A 24,524-nucleotide genomic window follows, 5' to 3' on the forward strand; every position below is an offset into this window, starting at 1 on the left:
TGAAATGGAGAAAATTAGTGAAATCAAAAGTTGCTTTGAAAAAAATCAACAAGATTGACAACCCTAAAGACTTAAATTATTAAAATACATAAGAGTTTATGAGAGTATTATGAATATTATATGTCAACAAAACAGATCCTGTTAAGATTAAATCATAAAGAATTAGAATATCTGAATAGACATATAACTAGTAAGGACATTGAATCAGTAATCAAAAACCTCCCAACAAAAGCCCTGGACCTGATGGCTTCACTAGTGAATTCTACCACACATTTATAAAGAACTAGTACCAAACTTTTCCAACAAAAGAGAACACTTTCTAACGCATTCTATGAGACCAGAATTAACCTGATGGAAAACCCAGGCAAAGATACAAGAAGAAAACACTACAGACCAATATCCTTTATAAACATAGATGCAAAAATATTCAAAAATACTAGCAAGCAGACTTCTGCATCATATTAATAGGATTAAAGACCATGACAAAATGGGATTTATTCCTGGAATATATTTCAGCATATGAAACTTGACCATATAATGTGCCATATCAACAGAATAAAGGGAAAAAATCAGCCAAAAAAGTGAAAATCCAACAGCTTTCACAAAACACCCAGTAAACCAGGAACAAAAGGAAAATGTCTCAATATAAAAATCATACGTAAAACTCACTCATGGTGAACACCACACTTAGAGGAAACACTTTCCTTTCACCATTTTTTTTTTCTAAAGATTTCATTTATTTATTTGACAGAGACAGCCAGCAAGAGAGGGAACACAAGCAGGGGGAGTGGGAGAGGAAGAAGCAGGCTTCCAGCAGAGGAGCCTGATGTGGGGCTCGATCCCAGACTGCTGGGATCACGCCCTGAGCCTAAGGCAGATGCTTAACGACTGCGCCACCCAGGCGCCCCTTCCTTTCACCATTAAGTTAGGAACAAAGTGAGAGTGCCCACTTTCGCCACTTTAATTCAACATAGTACTGGAACTTCTAGTTGGGGCAATTAGACAAGAGAAGACATTCAAATTAGGAAGAGGTAAACTCACCTCTGCAAGTATATGATCTTCTATGTAGAAAGTCCTAAAGAGTAAAAAAAAATGTCAGAATGAGTTTCGAAAACTAGCAGGATACAAAGTCAAAATGCAAAAATCAGTTACATTTCTAGACAACAATCTGAGAAGGAAATTACAAAAAATATCAAAAAGAAGAATAAACTTAATGAAGTCAAAGACTTAGACAATGATAATTACAAGACATTGCTGAAAGAAAAAGGTATAAATCAAAAACATACTCCATGTTAATGGATTAGAAGACAATATTTTTAATCAAAATCCCAATAACATTTTTTGCATTTACAGAAAAACCCATCCTACAGTGCGTAAGAAATCTTAAAAGATCCCAGATTGCCAAAATAATCTTGATAAAACCAGAAGACTCACACTTCCTGATTTCAAATCCTACTACAATGCTACAGTAATCAAAACACTTTGGTATTGGCATAAAGACAGATATACAGGGCATTGGAATAGAAGAGAGGCCAGAAATGAACCTTCATATATATGGTCAAATAATTTTTTTCAAGGGTACCCAAAGCACTCAGTGGGGAAAAGACAGTCTTTTCAACAAACGGTACCAGAAAAAAACTGGACATTGAGGCAAAAGAATAAAGTTGGACCCTTACCGGATATCATATAAAAATTAAATCAAAATTGAGGACTTAAATTTAACTACACAACTCTTAGAAGAAAACAAGGACAAAGGCTTTACAATATTGGATTTGGCAATGCTTTCTTGAATATAACACAAATTAGACTTTGTGAAAAAAATTTTAAGTGGCATAAAAACATGCAAAGAGTAAAAAAGTAACACATACAATGGGAGAAAATGTTTGCAAATCAGAGATTAATATGTAGAATGTGTAGAGAATAACAAAATCACTTCAAAAATAGGCAAAGTACTTGAACAGACATATCTCTAAAGCAGATACACAAATTGACAATAAGCCTATAAAATGCTTAATATCACTAATCATTAGAGAAAAACCACATTTTTAAAACCACATTTTAAAAAATTTATATCTTTATGAGATGATAGATGTTAACTAAGCCTATTGTGGTGATCATTTCACAACATCTATGATCAAACCATGATGCTGTGTGGCCTTCAACTTACATAGTAATGTATATGAGTTATTTCTCAATAAAACCAGAAAAACATTTTAAAACAACAATGTACAATGAGTTACCACCACACAACTATCAGGATAACTACTATCAAGAACGCACAAAAAAACCCCAGCAAGCGTTGTAGAGTTGGAACCTTTGTGTACTGTTGATGGAGATGAAAAATTCCATTGTGGAAATGGAAAGAGTAGAAAACTCTGGAAAACACTATGGTAGTTCCTCAAAAAAATTAACGATAGAATTATCATATATTCTTATCAATCCCACTTCTGGGTCAAAAGAATTGAAAGTAGGGTCTCAATTATTGCACAGCCATGTTCACAGCAGTATTATTCATAATTGCTAAAACATGGAAGCAACCCAAATTTCCATTGACAGATGAATGGATAAGCAAAATTTGGTATATACTTAGAATATTATGTAGCCTTAAAAGGAAATTTTGCAATATGCTACAACATGAATGAACCTTGAGGATACTATGCTAAGTCAAGTAAGTCAGTCACAAAAAGACAAACACTCTATTATTCCACTTGTATGAGGTATTTAAAGGCAAAGCATGATGGTACTTGCCAGAGTCTGGTGGGAGAGGATAATGGAGAGTTATTGCTGAATGGGTATAGTGTTTCAGTTTTACAAGATGGATGGTGGTAATGGTTGCACAATGAAAATATAACACCACTGAACTATGCATTTTAAAATGGTTAAGATGGTAAATTTTATGTTCAGTGTATTTTGCCACAAAACAAAACAAAAAGCATGTCCATGTGCTGGAAGGGTGGCATACCCAAAGTCTACAGGGACAGAAGCTCTTGTGTTCAGGATCTATTCAGGCCTCTTGTATTTATCTAGCTGTTCGTTTATCCTTAAAAAAACCATTATTTTGTAACAAACTCTCAATCTAGTAAGTAGAAAAAAAAGCATAAATGCAAAATAATATATCCAAACATACCAATTCTTGTAAATTTACTGTCTATAGTTCTAAAGAAAGCATTTATCTCCAGGGGTTATTTGGACTCCAGATTTTATCTCTTCTATTTCACAAATGTTACAGTGAATGCACCAAATGTTAGAGATAACAAATGTCCCTTTTCAGAATGAATTGAGAGAAATATGATAATAGTCATATTTTCTTTTTTAGACAAATATGTTGAAGAACACAGATAACATGAGCCTGCTATGGGTTAACTGGCTCTTTGTGCAACTCTCATCTATCTTAAAACAGCCACAGGAAATTTTGGCTCTGTTGAGCAGACAGAGACTTAGAAGTGATGAGTAAAATAGAGAACTAAGAAAAAGTCCTGCTCCAGAAGGCTACTAAAGATTGATATGTGAGTGCAATGCAAAACTGTGTAACAGGAAAAGAATAAGGAGGTAAAATAAATTGAAAATAATTACAAAACTGTGACTCTCGGGCAGTAAGCAGCTGGAGGAAAGGGAGAGCAATGGAACTAGAAAGGATGTGAGAAACACTGTGAGAAGCAAATTACAACTTGAAGTGGGATTTGATTTTGAATAAGATGAGAATGAGGAATAAATTATGCCTTAGTTGCCTTTACGTGTCCTTGCACCCAGCATTCTGTTTTGGTCATTCTGGATTACGCAGTGAATACTTGCTGACTCTCTCTTCAAACAGCTCCACCTTTAATTTACCTGTTTTGGTCAATATTTTTTTATTACAAAATCCTCATTAACCCAAATGGGAAAATTGGATGTGAAGCTGTTTAAAAGGGAGATTCGACAAGTATTAATCACGTACTCAGGATAGCCGTAACAGAATGCTAAGTGTGAGGCCACAATGAAGGCACAACTTGTCTTTTCATGAAGATCATATCAAATCAAAAGTACATAATTTGTTAAAGCAAACGGCATAACCAGAGACTAATTCAAAGACTGTGTTGAACACAATTTATAAATATTTTATATCTTTAGGATACCTAGATGAATAAGATACAGCCAGTTATTAACAGAATTTCAACTCGCTCAGAAAAGAGAGAACACATATTTCAGATGGTGACCACCTCATGTGTAGCAATAGCCATTTCCTTTACAAAGTACATAGTCTGTCTCTCTTATCACAATATAAAACACAGAAAGTTTGTCCCCATTTAGTGGACAAACGAAGAGGCCTAGAAGTTAAGTAACTACCTAAGATGTGAAGTAATGCAATAAAGATTTGGAGCCACATCTCTCTGATCTCCACTTATGTTCTTTACTGTGTCATATCCCTCTTTAATCAGAATATGAATCTGTACATTGACAAGAAGAAGAGATGTCAATCAGATGACTGTATCAGGAAGGAGTCATGAATTAAGAAAGTGTGAATTACCACAGACATATTTCTACTTTTTGGTCTATTAAAAATACTTAAATTATGTACTAAATGTTAAAAAAAAAACAAACCTGGGAGATTTCCCTCAAAACACTGAGATATCAAAGGATAGTAAGAAGGTAAACCCAGGATCTACAAGTACCAAACTTTTTCAAATTGATGTTTGATCTTAAAAATGAATGTGGGTTTTCATTTTAGTTCATAATATGTCTATTTCTATTAGCATACAATTTTATTTTCAAAAAGTGTGCAGATACCTCCAGTAAGATGTATTATGCTTCAACTTAGTGTCTCAGGCCCTGTATGTTCCCTCCTAATGCAAGTTACGTTTTCTATAGTTTGAAAAAAACCCAGTTAGGGTGGCAGTCAGGAGCCTTGCAAAGTTAAAGCTGTTGGAGTTTGATTACAATTCAAATGTGCTTATCAGATAGGAGCCATGAGTCCCCTGTTGCCCTCTGAGTATGACCTATATTGTAATTGTAATTGGGAAGCAAACTAAGATTTCTCTGAAAATTATCCATGCCATTTTGATAACATGAATTATAAAAACTGAGTTGAAGTTTGAATGAAACATTTATCTGCAATATTTTGATCTCTTTCTGTATGATGCTGAGAGTTCCACATACTTATCTTGTATCCCCTTTTATACTCCTAACAAAAGAATTTCTCAACTAAAAAGTTTATTTGGTTTCGGAGTTTGGAGGAAGATGTCTACTTGTGTTTATTGTTCCTAAAATTTTTGGCAAGCCAAAAACATTTTTTTTCTTATAAAAACCACAGGAGAAAATTTAAATTAATAAAAAGAGAATGAGAGCAAGTTCAGAGCATTTCTGTGAAGTTAGCTAGGCAATTCAAAGTCACAAGGCCGGGCATCAAAGAACTATTACCTAGGAAGGCCTCCCTCCACCAAATCAAGCCTAAACAAAATTGTAATAAATCATATATTTAGTCCAACAGACTTAAAACGTTCTATTTCAAATTAAATGGAGTTGGAGTTATTCTCCTTTTCATTACTTCATTTTTCTTTGTCTTTTTCCTTCTCAGTTGCCCAAGTTGGTTAGACAAATTTGTTAGACAAAAACATATCCTTGCCCAAATATGAGAGGGAAGATATCTGTGTCATATTTTTCTGCCACTGACTTGACACATAAGACAATATAATGAAATCTGAATGCATTATCTTTAAACATAAATATGCATACATAATTATACACATAAACTCTTCCCCCCTCACACCTTTGTGTTAGTAAATTTGGTACAAAATTCCATCCTAAAAGAGCAGGCAGACTTAGTAGAAAACCAATACATTTTTTTTTAGCTTTAAACAATCATATGTTCAAGAAAACTTGATCTGTAAATGTAATCCATTGACATTTTATATTAATTTGCCAGTTGGACAACTAAAATTGTAACAGGTAAAGACCTCTAAGGCTCTTAATAGAGGGATCTGACATAGAGTAGAGAAAAATTTCTAGAGGAAGTGATATGTGACATTCAAAGCTATAGTTAAGAGTGCTCCAACCAGGGGCGCCTGGGTAGCGCAGTCGTTAAAGCGTCTGCCTTCGGCTCAGGGCGTGATCCTGGTGTACCGGGATCCAGTCCCACATCAGGCTCCTCTGCTATGAGCCTGCTTCTGCCTCTCCCACTCCCCCTGCTGTGTTCCCTCTCTCGCTGGCTGTCTCTCTCTGTCAAATAAATAAATAAAATCTTTAAAAAAAAAAAAAAAAGTGCTCCAACCAAAAGGAATAATATTTGCAGATAGTGAATATGAACAACCTGATGACAGTCTGTGAGACTGGATGAGAGAAAGTAGAGGAATGCTGGTGCAAGATGAAATTAGAGTAGGAAGTAGAGGTTGCATGATGCAGGGTCCTGAGGGCCATGGTAAGAGTTACAGCCATTATCTTAAGAGTGATATGCATCATAAAAGGGTATTAAACATAGGAGGAACATGATCAGAAATGTACTTTGACAGATCACCTTCCAATGTTGTATGGAGAATGGATTAAAGAAAAGTTTAGGGAAGACGGGGGAGACCAGTTCGTAGGCTGTTCAGAATCACATGATAGCATTAAGTACAGCAGAGAGTATTGTGTTTCATGAATATGAAAAAAAAATGATCTGAGAAATATTTAGGAGGTGCAACTGACAGGACGTGGTGATGCTTTAGATATGGAAGGTGAGGAAGAAAGCTGTGTATAAGATGACTGCTAAATTCTTATAAAACTAAATGGATTATAGTGCTATTATTAATAGACATCAGGAAAGCTGAGAAAAAAATATAATGGAGGGAGAATATCGATTTTTTTTGTTTGCTTGACTCCTAAAGTTGAGGTTGCTTTTGAGATTGCCAAGAAGGCATATTGAAGAAGGGACTTGGCTAAGTGCATGTTATCTCTAAATAGGTACTAAGAATTGAAGTCCTAAAAGTGAAAGAAAACACAAGAAATTAGAAAACAAGAGATACTATCACTAAGCTTAACCAATTCCAGTATTTAATGGCCCACCATGATGAGCTCGACAAAGATTCAGTGAAGTAAGGAGAAATCAAAGTCACTGTTGTGAGAAATTCAAACCTGAGAATGTGTCAGTGTAAGAAATTAGAAAATGGAGATGGATGTTACTGAGAAGCAGGCTAAGAAGAGCATTGAAAGCATTCTTTGGATTTGGAGACTGGAAGATGATTGCTGATCTGAAACCAGATGAGGTGCCTGATGCCATATCAGAGTTTGAGGAGTAAGAGATAGTAAATGCAGCAGTTAGAAATCCTTTTGAGAAAATTGTATTAGAATTTCTTTTTTTCACATTTCGGTGAAATGATGCCAAAATTCACAGCAATACCAGAAGCATGAGTGTTAATATAGATTCAGACTTCAAATTTACCACTGTACTACCAGTTTACTTAGAAATCTGCAGTTTTGTCCTTAAAGATTGATGGCAACTAACATCATAGACTAGAAAGAATGTAAGCCATGGATTTAAATCCCAAATCTATCACTGACTAGCTCTAAACCTTGAGTAAGCTATTTAACGTCTCTAAGCCCTTATTACCTCAATGTAAAACATCACTAATAAAATCTGTCTCATAGAACTGCTTAGGAATTAGATGACACAGGTAAAGTGATAAGTAAAATGTCCAGCACACAAAAATGCTTATTAAATGACAGCCATTTAAAATACTAAAAATAGACATCCTTTGTCTTCTTTTTCTTCCACTGTCAATACTTAACACTTTTGTTTTCACCAACTTTTTCATGGTTTACTTTGGCCCCTTCATCTACTTCACGGTTGTCAGGATGAACTTCCTAAAAGGCAATTATTATCATATTGTCTTGCTTCCTGCCCTTAAAATATTTCAGTACCAACCCCTAGCTTCTAGAATAAAGTTCAAATTTTCCTTATTATCATTCTAGATCCATCGAGTCCTGATGCTTTTCCTAAAATCCTAGCTCTGTTTCCTTCCTATTTTCTACATGAATGAACACGTCCACATAAATGCACAAACTTTATTCCTCACGCTATCACACAGATGGTCCCTACTGTTCAGGGAGTTCTTCCTATCCTTTATCAAAACTAAACTTAAACTCTACTGTAAAGATTTTCTTGAACCTGAGGATTTTTTCTATGCTCCAACATCATCCTGTGCATTTTTCTTATGTAGTGGATTAAAGCCCAGGCACTGGAGCTAACCTACCTGGTTTCGAATATCAGCTCTGATATTGATTAGTTGTGTGCCTTTAAGCTAATCACTTTGCTTCTGTGACTCACTTTCCCCCTCTGCAAAGTGAAGATCACATTTAAAAGGGTCTCTATTTTGAATTGTTATAAGGAATAAGTTAATGCATATAAAGTCTTTAACACTAACTATTAGCTGTTAACACAGCGATCGTGATAATGCACTCCACTATACTCCAAACTCCTTGGAACCAAAGGCCTTCTCTTATTTGTTTTTATAGCATCAGTATGTTATAATTTCTCCAATGCTTATTGCTACTCAACAAACACTGAATAATGAAATAAATGGATGTACTAAAGAATAAATTTCACCACATTGCATTTGAGATCTGAAAGCACCACTATGATACCAGGATTAGTTTGGGCACTAAGGAAAACATCTTCCTATGAATTAAAAAATTAATGAAAAGTATCTTTCTGGGTTGCTATGTGCTTACATCTCATTATTTACAATTTGCTGAAGAACGAACTTTATTGTAAATACCAGTAATGAGCATTTCATGAAGAAATATAAATTACATTTTATGGGAATTTGAATATATATTAACCAAAAATTTACTTTTATTAATAGGGCAAATAAAACGTTGGCTAATCATATAAATTAGAATTATGTTTTCAATAAAAAGTCCAGTTTTCATTTTTAAAAGAGATACTATTAAATTTTCTAGCTGTGTTTGCATGAAATACTTGTGTGTTAAACACACTATGAATATCCCAAAATATATAATTAGTGGGCTTACTGAATAAAGAATAAATGGAATAAAAAATACATTGCTGTCCTTATTTTATGTAATCTCCATTGGGCTCAGCAGTTCAGAGCATATTTTCTAATGGTCTCCAGTAACCTAATTCTTGGCAATCTTATAATTGAACAGCTTAGAAGATTTTGCTTTTCCAAAACAAAACAAACTGATTAGTGACCATGAGCTAACTTTCTCAGTTTCAAATAGCTGGGCATATAATAATCAGGCCAGCACATTATAACTTACCTATGTGAAATGCACTAAATATTCCCCACTTCCTATATTATAGCTTTTTGTCATTCTAGACGATTTTGCAAAGGAAAATACAGGATTAAAGTTTTTAACTTGAGAAAACAGAAGCATGATCCACAAAGACAAAATAGTACCATGAACATTTTTAAATAATCATCATTACTGTATAGAATCTAAGGCTATGTATATAGTCTTTTGAAGATTCCTTTCCCAATATTTCTTCTATCCAAAACTTGCCTATCACCTGGTTGACATGGACCCTTGCTTCAAAATAGAATGGTCTGATGTTTTCCCTTTCCCTTTGAACTCTTGAAATTTCTGATCAACTTAATTCCCTATCACTTGCTTTATGTATTATTGATTGTTCTATACTCACCTTTCAGATCTGACATTAAACATTACTACACTAGTACTGACTTTATTTTTTTTCAAATTTGACTCCCTGTACTTGCTGCGGCCCCTCACTCCAGCCTGATGAATAAAGATCAGACAATTTTTAAAGACAGGGAATAAAGAGTTTTAAATATGAGTACATTTCTAGATATAAAGAATGTCTATTAAATTACTCTTCTCTCAGTTTTTGAACATACTGATTTAAGCCTTAATACCGAAAATCAAAGTTAGATATTTACCTCAATCAGCAAAATGCATGTTTTAAAAAATAACTTTGCAAGAGTTTGAAAACTTGAGAATTATTCTAATAGCTCTGATCTAAGACTATGTAACTATGACAAAGGTATTCCACATATTTATTCATTAATGCAAAACTTGAGCAAAAAAAAAAACATTAACACTGAAAAATAGGTACAAAAAAGTTTCAAAAAGAGCATTCAAATCAATTTTTAGTGCTGAGCAGAGCAAGCTAAACCTATACCCTCTTATGGATACTTTTCAAAATATTTTGTATTGTTACCACCAAATGTCTCATATTCCTGAACAGAAAGAAATAATCACATAAGTCATTTCAGAATTTCCTTAATGTAAAATAAGAGTTTTATACCAAGCAGAAACAGAAGCAGTTTAAAGTAAAATCATGAATATCAACAATATAAATGCTATGGACACATAACTGGGCCTACAGTCAAAGAAACAGGAAACAGTTTAGGGAATGTTATATTTCAGCCATCTTTGTAATTAGTACTAATAGACTTAGTTTGAGCTAATCACACGACTATTCATATTAAGCATGTTCGTTATGTCTAACTCAAAATCAGTGATTTTGACAGAGTCATCAAAACCTTATGGCTGGCCAAAGCAATCTTGAGAAAGAACAAAGATGAGGTATCACAATCCCAGAATTCAAGATAAACTACAAAGCTATAGTAATAAAAACAGTTGGTAGTGGAACAAAAACAGACACAGATTATTGAAACGTGACTATAACAGAGGAGACAAGAATATACAATGGGGAAAAGATAGATAGTCTTTTCAATAAATGGTGCTGGGAAAAGTGGACAGATAATGCAAAAGAATAAAACTGGATCACTTTCTCATACCATACACAAAAATAAGCTGAAAATGGATTAAAGACCTAATGTGAGTCCTGAAACCATAAAAGTCCTAAAAGAAAACAGAGGCAGTAACATATTTGTATGTCTCCTGAGGCAAGGAAAACAAAAGCAAAAATAAACTACTGGGACTAGTCTAAGAACCTTTGCACAGCAAAGGAAACCATCAACACAAAAAGGCAATCTACTGAATGGGAGAAGATATTTACAAATGATATATCCATAAAATGTTAAAATCCAAAATATAGAAAGAACTTATACAACTCAATACCAAGAAAAGAAAATCCAATTAAAAATGGGCAGAGGATGTGAATGGACATTTTTTCCAGAGAAGACATACAGATAGCCAACAGATTTGCATGTCACTAATCATCAGGGAAATGCAAATCTAAACCACAATGAGATATCACCTCACACCTGTCAGAATGGCTAGAGTCAAAAGACAAGAAATAACAAGTGTGGGTGAGGATGTGGAGTAAAGGAACCCTCGTGCATGTTAGTGAGAATGGAAATTGGTACAGCCACTGTGGAAAACAGTATGGAAGTTCCCCCAATTAAAAATAGAAATACTATATAATCCAGTAATTCCACTATTGGGTATTTATCCAAAGAAAATGAAAACAGTAATTCTAAAAAGATATATGCACCTCTATGTTTATTGAGCATTATGTACAATAGCCAAGATATGAAAGTGACCCATATGCCCATGGATAGATGAATGAATAAGAAAAGGTGGTGTATACACACAGACACACACACACACAATGGAATATTATTCAACCATAAAAAAGTGAAAAATGCCATTTGTGAAAAATGGATGGATCCAGAAAGTATTATGTGAAATAAATCAGAGAAAAAAACCATTGATTTCACTTAAATGCAAAATCTAAAACACAAAACAAACAAAAAGCAGAAACAGACCCATAAAAACTGTTTGTTGCCAGAGGGGAGGGGAATAGAGGGTGGGCAAAATGGGTGAAGGAGAATGAGAGACACAGGCTCATAGTTATGGAATGAATAAGTCATGAAGATAAGAGGTACAGCACAGGGAATATAATCAGTGGTATAGTAATGGCATTGAATGATGACAGATGGTCTGTAAATTGTGTGCATAGCATAACATACAGACCTATGGAATCACTATGTTCTATACCTGAAACTAATGTAACATTGTGTATCAACTATACTTAAGTAAAAATTTTCTGAAGAGTATAAAAGGTTAATATGAAATTATTCATATTAATGGCAGAAACATGGTATTTCATAAATGTGACTCTTTATCAGGACATAGGGCAAATTATCATTTATTGCATCCCCATGTCTCAATTTCTTTCAGTAGATACAGACTATATAGTGAAAACAGTCCACAAAATCAGTCCATAAAATATAACTTTGTTTGTAACTGCAATTACTATTCTTGAGATCCCAATTCTATGGATGTCAAAAATGCTCAACTCTACCATTTCATGGTAAATAAATTACTTCTGTTTTAAAATAAGTCTCTTAGAATTCCACCTCCCACACATACCATCACCAGGCACACACAAATATACACAGATATGGTTCTCCTTAATTTCTCTGAGTTATCTAAATCCTAGGGTGGAGTTATATACCATCCCAGCATTAGAAGGGAGACATCTGGTCTTCTTGCCACTTTCTGAGTACTCTGGTCTGCATCAAAGTGTAGTTCATCTCCATCTGGCCCTCACTATTTCCATTGCCTTTACTGACCCAGTTCATGTCCCCATACCAGGTTTTAATTGTCAGAATTAAACAGTCTGCATCCTCTTTGTCCCAACTCTAATTCCTTTTATAGTACCCTGATGCTCCCAACAATTCAGAAACTTTGGGTACTCAGGAACATTGGTTATTTTTCCACACTAGTCTGGGAGTTCATGACTTTGTACGGTTGACCTCATACTCATCTGAGAATCTCCTGGATGCCATTTTGGATAATGTGTTTTCCCATAAGGTTTGCCACTTTTTATATTACACTGTGGGAAGCCAAGCAAATAGTCTTTTCTCCTCATATCTAGGGGTTTACTTCATCTCCTCGAGTCTTTGGGCTTAGTCCAAAAAACGGGATGGGCACTTCCCAAAGAACCACTGATTCTAAGGTCTAATCATATTCCTTTGTGATCTCTCTTCCCATATGCTAATCAGTCTAAACCTGTTTTCTACTCTAAAATATCAACTTTTGGCTTAAATTCTAACAGGCTCGGGCTATTCATATTTGAATGAAAGCTTCCAGCAGTGAAAAGAAATAAATATATTTTCTGTCTCAAGCATGAGTTTCTTGAAAGTACAGCTCCATAAGTTTACAGATATTCAGGGTGTGGTGAAGTATTTGACTCCTTGTTTTGTTATTTCTTTTGTTTTACTCCTAACGTTGTCTGTCCTGAGTCAGATACAGTTTGTAGAAACCCCTCCTTGTTGCTTCAGAGGCTGAGTCCATTAGAAAGGAGTGGAAAAATATGGTTTCAATGTCAGAACTTTGCCCAGTGCACTTGCCACTGCTGAAGAATTTTAGCATAGACAAGAGTGTGGGTCTTTGATACCCCACCCTAATGTGCTTTTTGTCTCTGTGGTTCTGTCCACATGGTTATCTATGCAAGTCCTTCCCTTTAAGTTTGTATTTCCAACTATTGAATCCAAACTATCCTAAGCTCATGCCTCTTCCCTGAAGTGTTTCCAATCAAATACAGCTGCTTCTTCACTAGAAATTATTAGAGCATCATATCTGTACGAGTGTCACAAACTGGAAAACTCCTTGTATATTCGACTTTTTTGGAGGCGTGGGGATGGGGGGGTATATGTCTTCCTTTCTTAGTAATATTTTAAATTCCTTAAATGTCTGAGTCTTGTATCACTAGTAAATAAAGTGTCTTACTTTAGTAATACTTATAATCACGTTTTAAATATATTAAGTATATACACATATCTGAATGAGATGCTGCATCAGTTTACTGCACAAATTGATCAAATCATTTAGCTCTTCCAAGAGCCTATTAAAATATATAACCTATATTTCAATATTAAAATACATAATTCTGTATTAGTTTTCTAAGGCTGCTATATCTAAGTACCACAAATTGGATGGCTTCAAAGAACAGAAGTTTATTCTCTCACACTTCTGGAAAGAAGAATTCCAAAGTCAAGGGGTCAGTAGGGCCATGCTTTCTTTGGAATGTGTAAGGGAGAACTCCTTCCTTTGCTAGCTTCTGGTGATGGCCATCTATCCTTAGACTTGCTGGGTTTGCAACTGCTTTACTCCTATCTCTGCCTCTATTGTCGCATGGCTTTATCCTGGTCTTTGTTTCCTTCACTTGGGTCATTTTCTCCTTTCTGTGTGTCCATGTCCAAATTTCTCTCTTCCTGTAAGGACAATAGTCATATTGAATCAGAACCTACCCTGCTGACCTCATCTTAACTTGACTATACCTGCAAATACTCTATTTCTAAATAAGGCCACACTCCATAGGTAAGATGGGTTTGGACTTCAACATATATTTTGTGGGGAGAGGGGCAAAATTCAACTTGTAACAACAGTTAATAATGCTTGGTGCATAGTAACTATTCAAAATATATTTGAAAAATGGAAAAAAATTGGTTGTCATAAGAAGTGTTTTCATAATTTCACAGTACCTAGTTTATTCATTCCAGCTTATCAACCACATGTAGCAGTATGATCCTTGCATTTAATCAAATGATCCATTTGAATTTAAATAAGTCTCCTTCTATATTGCTGCCTAGTTCTTTTTCTCCCTGAAACAGTCCTTCATTTTTATTTTAAAGCTTTTGGTCTGAAGCTAACTGCTATTGTGACTTTCCTGTTAAAGGTCCCAGTCAAATCCATTTAATCAGTAATAGAATTGGGCCCATTAATCTACTTCATTACAAATCATAGAGAAAAATCAAACCCAAAAGAAATAAAAAATGATGTTGTACAATACATTCACTTGCCTCTCTTAACCTAAGCCCTTGGGTCAGCTATTCAATTTCATTGCAAATGAATTTAAGATAATTCCTATTTATCAACCTTACAATATGTCCAGATAGTTGTTGAAGCATCTCTATGAAATATGCCACTATATCGACATAAAAAATATTAAAAACCTAGCTGTGAAAACTAAAACAGCACTGCACCACATAAATGGTATGTGTGGTTATTGATAATGGTATAAAAATGCAAGGGTAAGTGATTAATATTGCAGACCAAATGATATATGATTTGTTATCTCAATCAGAATTGCTTTCAACAAAAGAGTGAATGATTAGAATATTATCACATTCCCACAAAATACTAAACTCCCACATTATTAAATTTTATCCAATCGTATCATTTATATTTGGTATTACTTTTAAGATGCCATTCGAAACGCTTTATAGCCACTGCAAGATATCCATAATGGCATTTACAACATAGCAAAGCATGAGAAAGCAGTGCAAAGATGTTTGATATAAATAATTTTGAAAGCATTTTCATCTGCAAGTATAATATAAACCTTAAAAAATACACAAAGTATCTTGGATTTTCACATTAATGCTATACCTTTGTGGAAAAAATATATTAGCAAAAAGTGAAAAAGGAGGAATTACATATAAACACACTTTGTAACAACTCTTTTTTTTCATACTACAATACAAAAATAAGTGACTGAAAGATTTCTAAACATTTCATTTCACAAAGTATATACTGTTCATAACCATTATAAAATTTGAAACCCCAGTGATAAAAACAACTGAAATCTTTTGTTGTGTGAAGAAGTGACTTGTTTCTGCCCCTTGCCTGTTCCCTATTTCCAGGTCTAGTACCTACTGGCACACTTGCCTCTGAGCCTAGGGGGTATAAATTATCACTTTTCATCAGCATGGTTCTTTGGAATATTTACCTTATAAAATAAAACCATTACCTAAAAATCAACCAGTATATGTTTTTTTTTATTTCTTTTCCTAAGCAATACTATGTTCTAATGATGGCTTGGGTGTTTACTACATATTAACATCACATAGCTTATTATGTTTGAGTCTAAGTTACCTCATATGTAAAATAAATCTCTTGCACAGTAGTACAGAAATATTAGAAAGCAGCCTATGAAAGGCTAGCATACAGTACATCAAGAACAAACAACAGCCCCCTTCTTAGCCATATCTAGTGCAAACAGCATTTCACAGAAAATTACCTATTTGCACTAAATGACTCTACTGAAAATGAATAACATCCATTCTCTTGTCAGCCCAAGTGGTTTTGAACACAACTTTTCCTCATTTCTAGTTTGTACCCTTTTCCTTTCTCACAATGACCCTTCCATATTTCATCAACCCCCATATGTCTTCAACCCATCCTCAGATGATGTGTTCATATTCCACTTTTCTAATAAAACTGGGTATGCACATTCCACCTCAAAATTTCATCTATATTTTTAACAGTCTTCATTTGCTTTCTTCAGAAGAGTAATTGGCTATACTGGAATCCCTCTGCTCAGAATGCCTTTCCCTTAACATCTATACAGTTAATTTCTCATCTCATTCACATTTTTGTGTGAATGTCATCTTTCAATGAGGTCTACCTGGACCCTCCTATTTAAAATTGAAACCCCTAACTCATTCATTCAAAAATCGTCATGATTTTCTCTTACTATACTCTATTTGTGTTTCATACCATATATTATCCACAAGCTAAAGACACAGTTTACTTATCTAATGGTTTAACATTAGTCTTACTAAGAAAAAGTGAGCTCTTCTTCAAAAGAGGGATCCTTCTACATTTGTTTAGTAAAGAGTACTGGGCAACGTAGTTTATAGTCAGTAAATATTCACGAGATAAAAGAATGCCTTTCTCTTAGAAAGGAACACTTAACATTTTTATGTTAAAAAACCTTAAAATAGACAAAATGTATATTTGCTTTGAAAAGTATTTCAGAAATAATACAAATATATTTGTCTTAAAACTGTAAATGAACTCAATGAACTCTTCAAAACAGGAGAGAGGTAGGGGAGGGAGATGGGGAGAGACAGAGATTGAGATTTCACTTTGGAGATTAAAAAAGCAAAATCCAAATCTATAAAACAAAAACCTATCAAACCAAGTGTTTCAGAGATTAAAAAGAAAATAAGTGCAATATTTTATAATATTATTTAAAACAAACAAAAGGGGTCAGGGATTTATAAAATAGAGTCAAATTTGAACAGATGGAGGGCTAGGAGGTCCCAACATTTGTCTTCCCCACAAATAAAATAAATAAACCACAAACTGATGAAAATAGCTCTGGAAAACTCTGGACTACAAGCAAGCATCAGCAGTAATTTTTTGAACCCCAAACCTGTGAATGGTCATACAGAAAAGCATAAGAAGCATTTTACATTCCATTCCTTGGTCCAGAGTAGCTCAATGACAAGAAAGATCCTCTTAGAGGGATTTTACCCCATGGGGAAAAGGAGATCAGTAGAATCCCGAGCAAGCCTCACTGCCATGGACAGTAGAAGCCTTTGCAATTGAGGAACCCCCCAGTCTTTATCAACACAACCCAGCTGACAGTACTACAGAGTCCCTGCTGGTATGTCTCCTCCCAGGGTTAGAGCTGCTGCAGCATGCAAAAATATCCTTACCGAGGTGCCCTAGTTCCTGCTGTGACCCACTCCACTACTTAAGTAAGGAGCCATCTGTGAGATGCCCGCTGCTATTGCTGCTCTGCACCCAGCCCCCAGGGCCGAAATTTTCACTTTCACTGGCCATTACCATGCTGGGCTTCCACACTTCTACACCCCAGGCTTGGTCCTAAGTCAAGGCTTTGTAATACCATCACCAGGATGCATTGAAGCACTGTGCCCCAGTCCCAGAGAGCTAAGGAAAGGCTACAATGTTACATTACCAACGCTGCACTGCTGCTCTCTGTGCCCTGCCCCCTAGGGCCAGACTTCAAGCTCTGACACACCATCCCCAGGATATGCTGCTCTTCCACCCTGACCACTGGGCCCAACCCACTGCTGTACCCTGTCATCTCAGAGCTAATACTGCTGCTTCTTGCCTGCAGGGTCTGAATGCCTGCATTGAGCCCCACAGACTAAGAACCCAGTTCCACAGGGGATCTGTACACTCTCACACTTCAAATACTGGCAGTCGTACATCTGTGCTCCAAAACTGGGAAGCTTTGGCATTCTCTGTGTGCCTAATTAGCTCCTGGCTTCACTGCTACTCTGAGTGCCAGCATGCCATATCTGATACAAAGAATTCCCTTGGCTAGACTTCAGCCCAAAGGGAAAAAGAATAGGAAACCAGGAGCCTTCACTTCTGAGGACTATAGTACTAGTCAGCAATGATACCTACAGGACTGCAGGTCGCCTCCCAAAATGCAAGTTCCTGGGACCACTAAAACTGCCCCCTTACTCACCTGCATATTCAGTCACTCCAAGGCTGCAAAAGTAGTTTTTGAAAGCAGCTGCAGGTCCCCTCCCAACACAGATCCACAAACATGTGTCACTGGGTGTCCTTGGTTTCTACTGTGGAACTGCCCTTACAAATACTTCTTGACAGAGCCCATCAGAAACACTAACAAAGGCCTGGAAGTATTCAAGCAACCATGAGGACTAGTCTGCACTCTAAAGGGACCGCTGACATAGAGAAAGAGGAATATAACCAAAATATGAAACAACAATAATTCAGCACTGGGCTGGAAGGAGACAACTGGACTGACAGCAAGCTCATTCGAAATATGAAATCCTTTCAGGGAGCAACAAGAGAAAAGTGCCCTACATTCTGGTGCTAACGCATCTCTAGCAAATGCCCGGTACAACTCACCTCCAGCCCAGGAGGGCCCCAGACTGGCCCCCTGACACCATAGGGCCTGAACTTCGCCCACAACAGGCAAAGAGAGCCACTGCATATGACTCGACTGAAGGCAAATGCAACTCAGCCACAACCGTAGCGCACTCAGAACACACTTTAGAGACAGCCCTGAAGTGCCATATTCTCACCAACAGGGCACATTGCACTGCAGGGCATCACAGGAACTCTTTTTTTATAAGGCCAAAACTTCCAAGGACGGGAGGTGTAGTTGCCTTTCCTAACACAGGGAAACAGAGAGAGTTAGAGAAAACGAGGAGACAGAGGAATATATCCCCAGTGAAACAACAGGACAAAATCACCTCAAGGGGGCTAAACAAAACAGAGATAAGCAGTATGCCCGCTAGAGAATTTAAAGCAATGGTCATAAACTTACCATACCTGAGAAAAGAGTAGAGGACGTCAGTAAGACCCTCAACAGACATCGAAAACATAAACAAGAACCAATGAAAGGAGAAGAACTTCATAACTGAAATTAAACATACACTAGATGGTTAAGAGCCTCTATGGGTTTTCTCCTTCTCTAATGACTTCCCATTCTATCTTCCCTCCCTTCCCCTATGGTCCTCTGCCCTGTTTCACATATGACAGACACCATAGGATAATTCCTTCTCTGACTGACTTATCTCACTTTGCATAGGACCACCTCCGGTGCTAAGTATTCATCCTTTCTGAGGGCTAAGTCAGATACCATTGTGTGAGATATACATATGTATATGGATCTACGTGAGGTATATATGTATATGTTTATGTATATATGTGAGCTCTAATATGCATATATATAGATGTGTATATGTGTATACGTATATATGTTGGAGAGAAAGAGACTGTGTGTGTGTGTGCGTGTAGAGACACATATATGTCACCTTCATTATCCATTCATCCCATCAATGGACATCTTGGCTCTTTGGGCAGTTTGGCTATTGTGGACATTGGTGCTATGAACACTGGAGTGCAGGTGCCCCGTTGGATCACTCCGTTTGTATCTTTGGGGTAAATACCTAGTAGCGCAATTTCTGGGTCATAGGGCAGCTCTCTTTTGTTGCTGTGAGGTGGTGGGTGGGGGGAGGGGGTAATTGGGTGATGGGCATTAAGGAGGGCAGGTGAGGTGATGAGCACCGGCTGTTATATGCCACTGATAAAATAGCGAACACTACTTCTGAAGCCCGTGACGTGCTGGCAGTTGGCTAACTGAATTTAAATCAAAACACTACACACTTGGGGGGAGGCGCTTTTACGTAGGACTTACGAACGTGGGAGAACCAAAACCAAAAAATACTGCTGTTCACAATGAAAAGTCTTTATTGCTACATTACCTATATTTGAAAATTATAATACAATATTATATAGAGAATAAATAAAAGTAGTCCACATATAAGAATACCGTAAATAGCATTTGCAATATAATATCTTGAGAAATCGGAAGAGTCCATCAAAGTAAAAGATGAGCTTTAAAGTGTAGTATGTCTTTAGTGCTACTCACAGAAAGTCCAAACTTCTGTGAAGACAAAGAAAGTCCCATAGTCCTTGGTGTGGTCCAGGAAGCACAGTAATGTTTAGACGTGAGGGGAGTCAACCACGAAGGAGCTGTCTGCCGTGTCTAGCAACTGAAGATGGAAGAAGTCGGGCCAGGGAGGACAATCCTTGCACCCACCGGCCACCATGACCCGCAGATACAAGTTCAGGCGCAGTAACAGGGCCGGGCAGGTGGGAGGCCTGAGTGGAGGGGAGGGAAGAGCACTTCCTTAATACCGCGGCCCACTCCTCAGGAGGGGACCAACAGGGCTTGGCTCTTGGTCTCCAGGCAGCTGAGGAAAAGCTCCTTGTGATGTAGTGAGTCTCACAATCTCTTCCAGGCACTGCAGGTCTCTTAGCATCTCCCTCACCTGGCCTTCTTGTTTTGATCTTTTGGCGCTCTCTCCCTTCAGTTCTTGAACCAGAGAATTTAGTTCCTCCCTCAGCATCACGTTGGTCCTGTTCGCCTTTCTGTAAGAGTCGGCAAGTCTGGGTATATCGAGTGAGTCTTTCTCCCGTCTGGCATTTTCTAGCGATGATTCAATTCCGACATGCTCCTCCTTAGCATCGAAGAGCTTGTCAATGAGTTGGCATTTCTCCTCAATCCCTGCAGCCACTGCTTCTGCCAGCTGCTTTTCACGACGTCCGTAACGGCGACTTCTAACGGACCGAACGAGTCTGAACGTAAATAAGAGGCCCACCAATAAGCCAATGACAGGCAGACGCACCAGTGTCTCCCACTGGAGGTTGTGGAGAAGAAGGGCCGGACTTGGGTCGCTTGGCAGCAGCTTCACCATCATCTCGCCCAACCTCCCAAGGATCCGCTCAAAGCCGTGCTCCACAGAGGTTGGCAGCACCTCCATGGTACTGCTCGACCGCAGGATGATTCCTGGTCACCGCGCACCCAGTCGTCACGACACACCCTAGGCAACGCCTCAACATTCCGCCCGGAGCCCAACCAGCAACTGCCAGTCTGAAATGGCCAGATATATGGCAGGATTTCGGGGGGCAGGGGGCAGTGTATAGGCTTGTCTCCATGACTGCCTAATGTTCCTTATTTCCCTCTTTCTTAATTTTAGCAATGTAAAACTAGAATACAGTGACATGTGCCCCCCCCCCAAACTCAAAACAGAACAAATCGAAAAACCACAAGATGGAATAAACAGTAGACTAGAGCAAGCAGAAGAAAGGAACGGTGATCTGAAAGACAGAATGATGGGAGGCAATCAAGCTCAACACTTGTGAGAAAAAAAAATAATGGGAAAAATGAAAACAGACTTTGAGAATTCAGTGACACCATCCAGTGTAGTAACATTTGCATTGCAGGGATTCCAGAAGGAAAAGAGAGGGGGGAAGGAGGCAGAAAACTTCCTTGAATAAATAATAGCTGAAAATTTCCTGAATCGGGGGAAGGAAACAGAAATCCAATTCCAGGAGGCACAGAGAGACGCTCACAAAATCTTCCCAAGATAGTCCACAACGAAATGCCTAGTAATTAAATCAGCAAAAAAAAAAAAAAAAAAAAAAAAAAGTAGTGATAAGGAAATCATTTTAGCCCCGCATCGGGCTCCCCACTCCACTGGGAGCCTGCTTCTTCCTCTCCCACTCCCTCTGCTTGTGTTCCCTCTCTCGCCGGCTCGCTGGCTCTCTCTCTATCAACTAAATACATAAATACATACATAAATGAAACGAATCAATGAATGAATGAATAAAATGTAAAAAAAAAAAAAAAAGAACTTTAAAAGCAGCAAGAGAAAAGAAAACAGTTACCTACCAGGGGTCTGCTAGAAGGCTACGTGGAGATTGTGCAGCAGAAACTTTGCAGGCCAGAAGAGAGTGGCATGACCCATTCAAAGTACAGAAAGAAAGAAAAAACAAAACAAACAAAACAAAACAGCAACGGAAACAAAACCAGAAAACAGCTGAGAACACTCTATCCAACAAGGCTATCACTCAGAAGAGAAGGAGAGAGAGAATTTCCCAAACGAAAGTTAAAGGAGACCCTTTGAGTGGAAAGGAAAGACCATCAGTAGGAGTAAGAAAAGGAGGAAGCACAAAAGCAGTAGAATTAAATAGCTCTACAGAAATCAGCCCAGGGATGCAAACACTAAAAAGATGGGGAGTATGATACCATAAACCTAAAACGTGGATGGGAGAGTTGTAAAGAGTGGGTTCAAACTTAAGCAACCATCAATTTATCATGGACTGCTATATGCATAGGATGTTATCGATCAACCTAATGGTAACCACAAATCAAAAACTGGTAACAGATATGCCAAAAAATAAACAGAAAGCAATCTCAGGATAGCCGAAAGAAAGCAAGCAAACCACGCGAGAAAAGAGCAAGAGAAGAAACAAATAGAAAAGAACTAGGAAGACAACCAAAAAACAAGTAAGAAAATGGCAATGGATACATATATATCAATAATTACTTTGACTGTAAATGGACTAAACCCTCCAATCAAAAGACACAGGGTGACAGAATGGATAAAAAAGTAAGACCCATCTATATACTGCACCCAAGAGACTTATTTCAGACCTACAGACAGATGCAAATTGAAAGTGAAGGGATGGAAAAGCATGTATCATGTAAACACAAGTGAAAAGAAGGCCAGGGTAAGCATACTTATCTCAGACACAACAGACTTTACAACAAAGACTGGAAGAAGAGACAAAGCAGGACACTACCTGACCCTAAAGGAAACAGTCGACAAGAACATATGACAATTTAAATATCTATGCACCCAACACGGGAGCACCCAAATACATGAGGCAGCGGTTAAAAACCAAGAAAGTAATCAAGAGTAATACAGTCAGAGTCGGGGACGTTCACAGCCCCGTTGCATCCATGGAGAGATCATCTAGACAGAAAAGCAATGAGGAAACTGGGGCTTGGAAGGACATATTGGACCGGATGGATCTACTGGAGGCCTTCCAACATGGATCCCCAAACAGCAAAACGCACATTCTTTTCAAGTGCACATACAACATTCTCCAAAACAGATCACCTATTAGGCCACAAAACAAGTCTCACCAAATTCAAAAGCACGGAAGTCCTGTCATGCATCTTTCCCAACCACAATGTTAGGAAACCAGAAATCAACCGCAAGAAAAAATGTCCGCAAAGAACACAATTACACGGAGGTGAAATAAGATGATCCCGAACAATAGATGGGTCGGTCGAGAACTCCAAGAGGAAACTAAAACATACGTGGAGACAAATGAAAATGAAACCACAGTGGTCCAAAACCTTCGGGATGCAGCAAAAGCGGCACTAAGAGGAAACATTATAGCAACACAGGCCTACCTCAAGAGGTAAGAAAAATCTCAAACGGACAGCCCAACCTCACACCTAAGGGAGCTGGAAGAACAACAATAGCTAAAACCAGTAGGAGGAAGGAAATAATAAAGACTAGAGCAGAAATAAATTAAACATCCAAGAAAAACACAACAGAACAAACCAGGGAAACCACGAAGTGGTCCCTGGAAACAATCAACCAAACTGATAAGCCTTGAGGCGGACTTACGAGAAAAAAAAAAAGAAAGAAAGAAAGAAAGAAAGAAAGAGGGATTGAAAAAATAATAATAATAAAAACAACACAATCAGCAATGAAAGATGAGAAATAACAACTGACACCACAGAAATAGAAAGTATTAGAAGATAATAGTATAAAAGTTACATGCTAAGAAACTGGCCAACCTAGAAGAAATGGATACATTTGGAGAAACATGTAACCTCCCAAAACCGAATCAGCAAGAAATGAAGCATTTGAACAGACCAATTACCAGCAATGATATGGACTCGGGAATCAGAACACTCGCAACCAATAAAAGTCCAGAGCCAGACGTCTTCAAAGGGGAATCCTACCAAACATTTCAAGCATTAAGCCCTATTCTTCTCCAACTATTCCAAAAAACAGGAGAAAAAGGAAAACTTTCAGATTCATTCAATGAGACCAGCATTACTCTGATGCCAAAACTAGAGAAACACACTTTTGGAAAGAAAGGAGAACGACAGGCCAATATCGCCGATAAACGCGGATACAAAAGTACTCAGCAAAATAATAGCAAACCAAATCCAACAATACATTAAAAAAAAAAATCATTCGCCACAATCAAGTAGGACTTATTCCTGGGGTGCAGGGTGGTCCGATATTCACAAATCGGTACATCACATCAACAAGGGAAAGGATGAGGACCATATGATCATTTCACAGACGTGGAAAAACACATTGTACAGCACCCACTCACGATAAAAACCCTCAACGAAGGAGGTTTGGGGGGAACATACCTCAATGCAATAGAGGCCCTTAATGAAAAATCCGCAGCTAACAGCACAGTCAATGGTGAAAAACAGAACCTTGCCTCTAAGGTCAGGGACAACACAAGGATGCCCACTCTCACCACTGTAACTCAACACA

General features: G+C 37.4%; 1 protein-coding gene across 3 annotated transcripts in view; it reads right to left on the reverse strand.

The window, feature by feature from the left end:
• Nucleotides 1-959: 959 nt before the first annotated feature.
• The window catches only part of TMTC2 (transmembrane O-mannosyltransferase targeting cadherins 2), an 835,540-nt gene continuing 811,975 nt past the window's right edge, over nucleotides 960-24,524 (reverse strand). The window contains exon 21 of one of the 3 annotated variants that reach the window (XR_015727148.1): nucleotides 960-1,075. The gene's annotated coding sequence lies outside the window, so the exon portion shown is untranslated. The remainder of the gene's footprint in view (nucleotides 1,076-24,524) is intronic. The other 2 variants (XR_015727149.1, XR_015727150.1) reach the window with 2 other exon arrangements.

This window comes from Ursus americanus, chromosome 17, assembly GCF_024610735.1.
Source record: "Ursus americanus isolate L20-20 chromosome 17, mUrsAme1.1.p, whole genome shotgun sequence".
NCBI lineage: Eukaryota > Metazoa > Chordata > Mammalia > Carnivora > Ursidae > Ursus > Ursus americanus.